This window comes from Cryptomeria japonica, chromosome 5 (assembly GCF_030272615.1).
Source record: "Cryptomeria japonica chromosome 5, Sugi_1.0, whole genome shotgun sequence".
NCBI lineage: Eukaryota > Viridiplantae > Streptophyta > Pinopsida > Cupressales > Cupressaceae > Cryptomeria > Cryptomeria japonica.
The window spans coordinates 584027598-584034520 of record NC_081409.1 but is presented as its reverse complement, the minus strand read 5'-3'; positions in this window follow the sequence as shown (position 1 = coordinate 584034520).

Genomic DNA, 6923 nt, shown 5'->3' with positions numbered 1-6923 from the left:
CTTTGTGATGCCAAAATTTGACAAATATAGAGGGAGAGGAGACTCCAAGGCACATATAAGACAATTCTTCACAGCTTGCATTGAGGTAGCGGCAGAAGAAACATACTTGATGAGGTTGTTTCCACAGAGCTTAGGCGACCAAGCTATGGAATGGTTTTCTCAATTACCTCCTGGTATTAAGTCATGGGGCGACTTAGCAGAGGCATTCATTCAACATTTCTCTTACAACATAGAAACAGATGTCTCAGTTACTACCCTGTGCAATACGAAACAAAAGGAAGGAGAGTCTTTCGCAACATTTTTATAGAGATGGAGAAATCTAGCTAGCAGATGCTCTTGCGAAATTCCACAGAAAAAGATGGTAGAAATGTTCACACAAAACGTAAACAAGGCTATTGGCTATGATCTCAGAAAAGCTTGTTTGTCTACATTCAAGGATGTTATTGAAAAGGGCCTAGCAACAGAAAAGGTCTTAATTGAACAAGGAGTTATTAAGCTATTCAAAGAAAACAAAGAGGACTTTAAAGGAAAGGACAAACCAAAATTTTGGAACAAGAACAAGAACACAGTTAATGATGGTGTTGTTGATGCTAATACAGTGAGACCCAAGTTCATCTTTTCTGGATCGAGTTCTACAAACAATCAAGTGAACAATCAAACAACTTCTAAACCACAAAGGAAGTACACTCCATTAGGAGAACCACTCGAATCAGTATTCAAAAAGCTTGTAGCAAACAAAGTAATCACAGTTCCAGATTTTCCTCCATATGAACCAAAGGTCAAACCAAATTGGTGGAATGATGATGAGTTTTGTGAGTTTCATAAGAGCAAGGGTCATAAGACAAGTAATTGCCATCAATTGAAGAACATTGTGCAGGATCTCATTGATAGAGGAGATATTGAGACTGAGGGACATTCATCTAATCAAGAACATGAGGTGTTTAAGGAACCATTCCCAAAACATGACAAAGGAAAAGGCAAAGTCATAGATGATCAAGCCAATTACACTAGAGCACCTTACAATTATGATTCTACTATCAATCACATCTCAATGGACAATAATATCTCTACTATTACTATCAAGAACAAAAATCCTGAGAATCCTTCTCAGAGACCCAAGATTGTCCTAAGAGGTGTGGGATCTTCTTCTGAGCATACCTCTGAATGTCATGTTACAACCCGTCGAGGTAAGATTACATTGCCAGGTGCCTCCACTAAGAATACCAATCCTTCATCAATCAAGCCTGAGTACGACCTTGTAGAACAATTAGGGAAGACACCTGCGCTCATCTCCATTCTTGAGCTCTTACGTATATCCCCTGCACATAAAGCCATCCTTGACAAAATCTTGAGAGACACTGCTATCCCTACTGATCTGAACGTGGACCAGTTTCAAGCCATGGTGGGATACCTATCCGTTCCACACTCCCTCACATTCATAGAAGCCGATGATGCCTCCATAAGTCAGCCACATAATGCACCTTTACATGTTGAAGCCTTCATACATAAACATCGAATAAAGCGAGTCCTGATAGATGGAGGAGCAGGTCTAAATATTTGTACATTGAGCACCATAAAACAATTGGGATATTCTGACAAGGCTGTGAATTCTACAAACCAAATCACCATTAAGGCCTATGATGATGAAGAGCGCTCGTCGAAGGGCACAGTCACCTTACCACTAAGAATTGGGCCAGTCACAAAGGATGTGGTTTGTCAAGTCCTAGATCTAGATCTCACGTATAACATATTGCTAGGATGCCCATGGATTCATGAGATGAGTGCAGTCCCATCTACATATCATCGATGTATCAAGTTTCCACACAATGGAGTTGAAGTGACTGTCAAAGCGGATCCAAATCCATTCATATATTGCAACAATCTACAACGTCGATCAGAAATAACAATCCCAGTCAATCACGAAGCTGTTCCTTCATCGGCATATGTGGATCTAGAATCCTTAAAAGCTTCTACATCAAAACAGGCAGAGCTAAAAGAAGACAAGTTCAAGATTAAAGACATGGGATGTGGTGAGTATATCTTTCATGTTGATCAACTCCCACAGTCTCCTAAGCCATTCAGTCAACAGGAGCAACCTACAAACAATTTGCAATGCCAAGGAATTGGGTGTGAACCACCTAGTGTTGTGTCTACTAAGTCTGAATGCAAATCTCCTCTAGTGGTGCAAGCATCTCTTCATATCAATAGTCCTAAGAGTGGTTCCAACAAAGAATCTATTGAGCATATCACCAACTCTCTTGAGAACTCACATAGCCTTACCATATCATCCACTCATTCCATTTCCACTCCACTTCTAGACTTGGATCAACAAGAATCACAAAAGCCCTTACTTATTGGGGATCAAAAATCAAGCTTTGAAAAGAAAAATCTAAAAGTCAAAAGTAAAGAGAAGTCCTTTAGTCCAAATCAAAATCAAAAGCTACTGGACTCTGCAAAAATCAAAGTCAAGGATAAAAATCCTATGAAGCAAAAAGAGAAAGAGTTGATCTCCCCTAATATCAAAATAACTGGGGGCAAAAGTTCTACAATTTCAAGTCAAAAAGCATACTTGTTGATCCTAAGTCTCCATCATGCTATCCTACTTTCACTTCTTTTCGCAATCATAAGCCTTCATAACTCATCCACTTGTTCCACACATCCATTCCCTTCTGGCAATACATCATGGACCTTTAATGGAGCTTCCTTGAAGGACTTTGCTATCAGTGATGCCCAAACCTCTTCAGGTGAAACGCATATGGGCCTGTGTAGTCCACACACTAGTAATTCTATCTCAGTTCCTTTATCAAGGAAGACAGTCACTCAAGCGACACATCATTCAGTCAAGGAACAATGCAGCTACAATCACAAAGTCAAGCCTCGCGCATTTGAGGTAGGTGACTTAGTACTCAGAGAGAAACCCAAGAATCAGCAAGACAAAGATAAGAAGGGCAAGTTCAAACCAAACTGGCTTGGTCCTTACATCATCACAGCGATATATGGATCTGGGGCATATCAGCTCTCAACTACAGAAGGTGAACCTTTGGAGGATCCTATCAACAGCATGCATCTTCGCAAGTTTTACACATAGCTTTTCAGAGCATCCTAATGTAAAAATACAAAAAAATCAAAATATTCAAAAATACAAAAAAAAAAAAATAATAAAACAAAAAAATTGTTACTTGGTGAAAACCTGGCAAACAGGCGCCTTGTGACAACAAAAAAAATTGAAAAAAAAAAATTGAAAAAAAAAAAAAAAGGTAAAGAGAAATAATTTCGTCCAATGGTGAAAACCACTTCGGTGGCGCCCTGGGCAAGTACCATGGTGAAAACTGGGTCACCAGCACCATGCGTAGAGACTTTGCTCCTCCCTCTTTCAGGATTCTCTTTCATCTTTCACTTTGCACACACTCACAACCTATTCGTTCACAATAAACTTACCCATTCCCATCATGGCTTATTATTGATCTACCTAAGATTGGTTAGCCATCCATAACCCTCCCTTTTCACTCCCTTTCCATCCATAATAAATCAGATCCTATCTGTGGCTAAGGCAAATCCTACGTCTAGTAATGGGTGTGGAACTGAGAACATCACATGTTTTGAGGAGTACAGTTTCTTCCAGCTTCCTTCAAGTCTATCCGCGCACAATCCGCAATAAAGCAACATCTGCATCGCCAGTCCGCAATAAAGTTCCATCTTCTCCACAATAAAGTATCAGTTTCATGGATTCAGTCAGTTTCAAATGAGACACAACAGCAACAATGAGCTTCAACAAAATCAAATCTTTCAACAGACTCAGACAACATATGGTTCAGTGCTATCTATCCTTTTTGTGAAAGTGAACATTGTGACCACAATCAAATAAGACTTAAACAAGTGACAAGAGACACTAAACTTGAGGACTACAGTGGATGTTGGTGTTGAGTCTTGGTTTTCTTTGATTTTATCTTTTTGGTGACATGTCTTTTAGCTTTTCCAGGATGTCTTTGACTAGAGATTCTATCTCCAGGATGTCTTTGACTAGAAAGGCGAGGATGGGGTATCGTCACCTATTTGTATTTATTGTCTGTGGATTGTCTTTTAGTAATGCTATGACTTGTCCAAGGATATGAGGACACTGTGAGTCTAGTATGAACTAGGGCATTCCTTGTTTGTGACTGTCTTATCTCCATGCAAATAGGTACAATGACTTTCTGGGCCGAACAAATGCCTCAATTGTCATAACCTATTCTGCCATAATAAAGCTCAATGATGATAACGCACAAGAAGCTCTTTCACGTTTATATCTTCTGTCTTCCATCCCCCTTTCTTGATTGACTTCCATTATCCTTTTCGAGTCCGCGTAGCCCGCTATCACATGACTGAGTATAATGACACACCAAAAACATTTGCATTTCATATAGTTACACCTACATCACCACATATAAGCATTTCATACATACATATAGATATCACAATTGCATCACATCCTGCATACAACACATGTTAGCACATCTCACATTTTCATTATGTAAATAATCATTTGCATTATCATATTCATTTACATTACATATATTCACATTTGCATCATGCATCACATATACAACATAAAAGAACAAAAATATATTGCATTGCATCATATACATATTTGCATCCATATCATAAAACATGTATCACATAAGAACATTTCATCACATAAGGTACACATGCATATAGCTGCCGCAAAAATGATGAATCATCTCATATATAATCAAAATGTGTCATGATACAATGATGTCAAAAATCATATGGCTACAAAATCACCTCCAAGTGTCTACAATACAAAAATGGTACATATACTAATACAAAGGGGAGCCCTCTATGGCTATGATGAACTCCCTCCCTCGGAGCCGCCTGGCCTCGATGGATGCTGAGCTGTAGATGGACCTGCTCCGGGATCACCCTGTCTATCTGGTGGTGGTGGAGGACCCATGACCCCACCACTAGATGCCTGCCTCCTCCGACTCCCTCCCGTAGCCGTCGCTGTACACGATGGTCTATGGAAGCTCCTCGCCCACTGATCCACTGGCATGACACCATAGTACAGGTCCCTCCAATAACCTATCTCCTCTCCGGCTCGCAACACATATGCATAGCCTGCCCCTGCATCCTCTGCCGCCTGCCTCCCTGCCCTCTGAGCTGTCTCAGCCTTAGTATATCGCTGGATGGCCTAGTCCCTCTCTCGCTTTGTATCTCGGAGCCTGATCCTGAGGCGATCCCTCTCCCGCTCCAACTCCTGGATCTCGTCTGCCTTGCCCTGGCAGATCTCTCTCAGCTCTAGCAGCTCATCCTCCTTAGGATCTCCACCCTCAGCCTCTGCCTGTGGCTCCCCCTCTGCAGGTGCCTGCTCCTGTACCTCCCCCTGTACCTGTCTCGGTGCCTAAATAGGTACCTGTCTCTGACCATGCTTGGGAACCTGCACCTGTCTCTATACCTATGCCTATCCCTGTACCTGTCCCTGTCTAGGTCCCTGTGCTCTAGGACCCTGTGCTACTGGTACTTATAGGGGCAATCCACCCCGACCCCTCACCACCTGGGCTGCTCCCTCCTGTCCTCCCTCCCTCCGAGGTGCTACTCGCCTCTCTCCCACTACTCCCCTTCGCCTCCGTCGGCCCCTACCTCCATCCCCTCCACCATCATCATCATCATCCCCTCCAACCTCTCCCTCCAGCAGCTCTCCCAGATCTGTCAACCGTGGAAACGGATGCTCTGCCCAATATGCAGAGTACTCTGCATCCATCCCTGCATCCTCTACCTCTGGCCACATATCCCAGGGTAGTGGCATCATCTCTGTCATCTGTGTCACGGCCTGATCATATGATAACAGCGGTCCGAACTGTGCCTGATCCCTGACTGTATGGGCATACATGCCCGAGCCTCGTGGCATCCTCTGAATCCGGCCGAACTGTCTGCCAACCCTGTCAACCAGCTGCCTCTCCAGTATGTAGGGCGTCCGCCCAATCAGGTATCTGCTCCTAAATGTATATGGCAGCTCCAAGGCGTCATCCTCCCACTCCTCGCACCCCAGGTATGGCCTCCAGATGACTGTGTCAATATCATCTATAACACGCCTCCAGTGCTCCAGCCGGCCAATCCGAGGCTGTGATGTAATCATATCATAGAGGTGTACAAAGCTCCGTCCATGTCCTCTACCCCTGAAATGAATAGGCCGTGTGATAGGAAGGTGCTCATATGCCCACACCTGTAACAGAGTCACTCCGCAGCCCAGTCCTATTGATTCGTGATAGACAAACTGATGCAGCTCATAGTATAGATGTGCCAGGACGCATGGCCCCCATGCATATCTGGTGTGCTCAGTCACCAGTGTCTCCAGTGCTCCTCCCCAACCCACTGCCAACCCCCATGTAGCCCTGTCAGGACACAAGAAACCACTAATGGCTCCTCCAATAACAGCTGGCAAAGCTAGTCCTGTCGCGGTCATGGTATCCCATGCCACGTGCCCTGCTCTCATCTCCAGCCCGGGATCCTAGAATACCCATCTCAGCGCCTCTCTGTCTCCGTCATGATCATATGGGATCAACTCTCCATCGATCGGTATATGCAGTATCCTATAGACATCCTCGAGTGTCACTGTCATCTCCCCCATAGGCAAGTGAAACGTGCAAGTCTCGGAGTGCCATCTCTCCGCCAATGCAGTCAGCAATCCCATGTTCACCCGAAACTCAGGCACATATAATACGTGTCTCAATCCCATCTCCTCAATAGCAATCCTGTCCTGAATCGACAACTCTGGTCGCAATCTCTGTGTCAACGGGAATCTCTCCCGTGACTCCAGCATAGGCAGATACTCCTGCAGTCAACCAATCAATTATGTCAGTTATCGTGGCATTCACTGTTCATCACAAAATGCTACTTGCTATCTAAATGCATATGGCTATCTATCC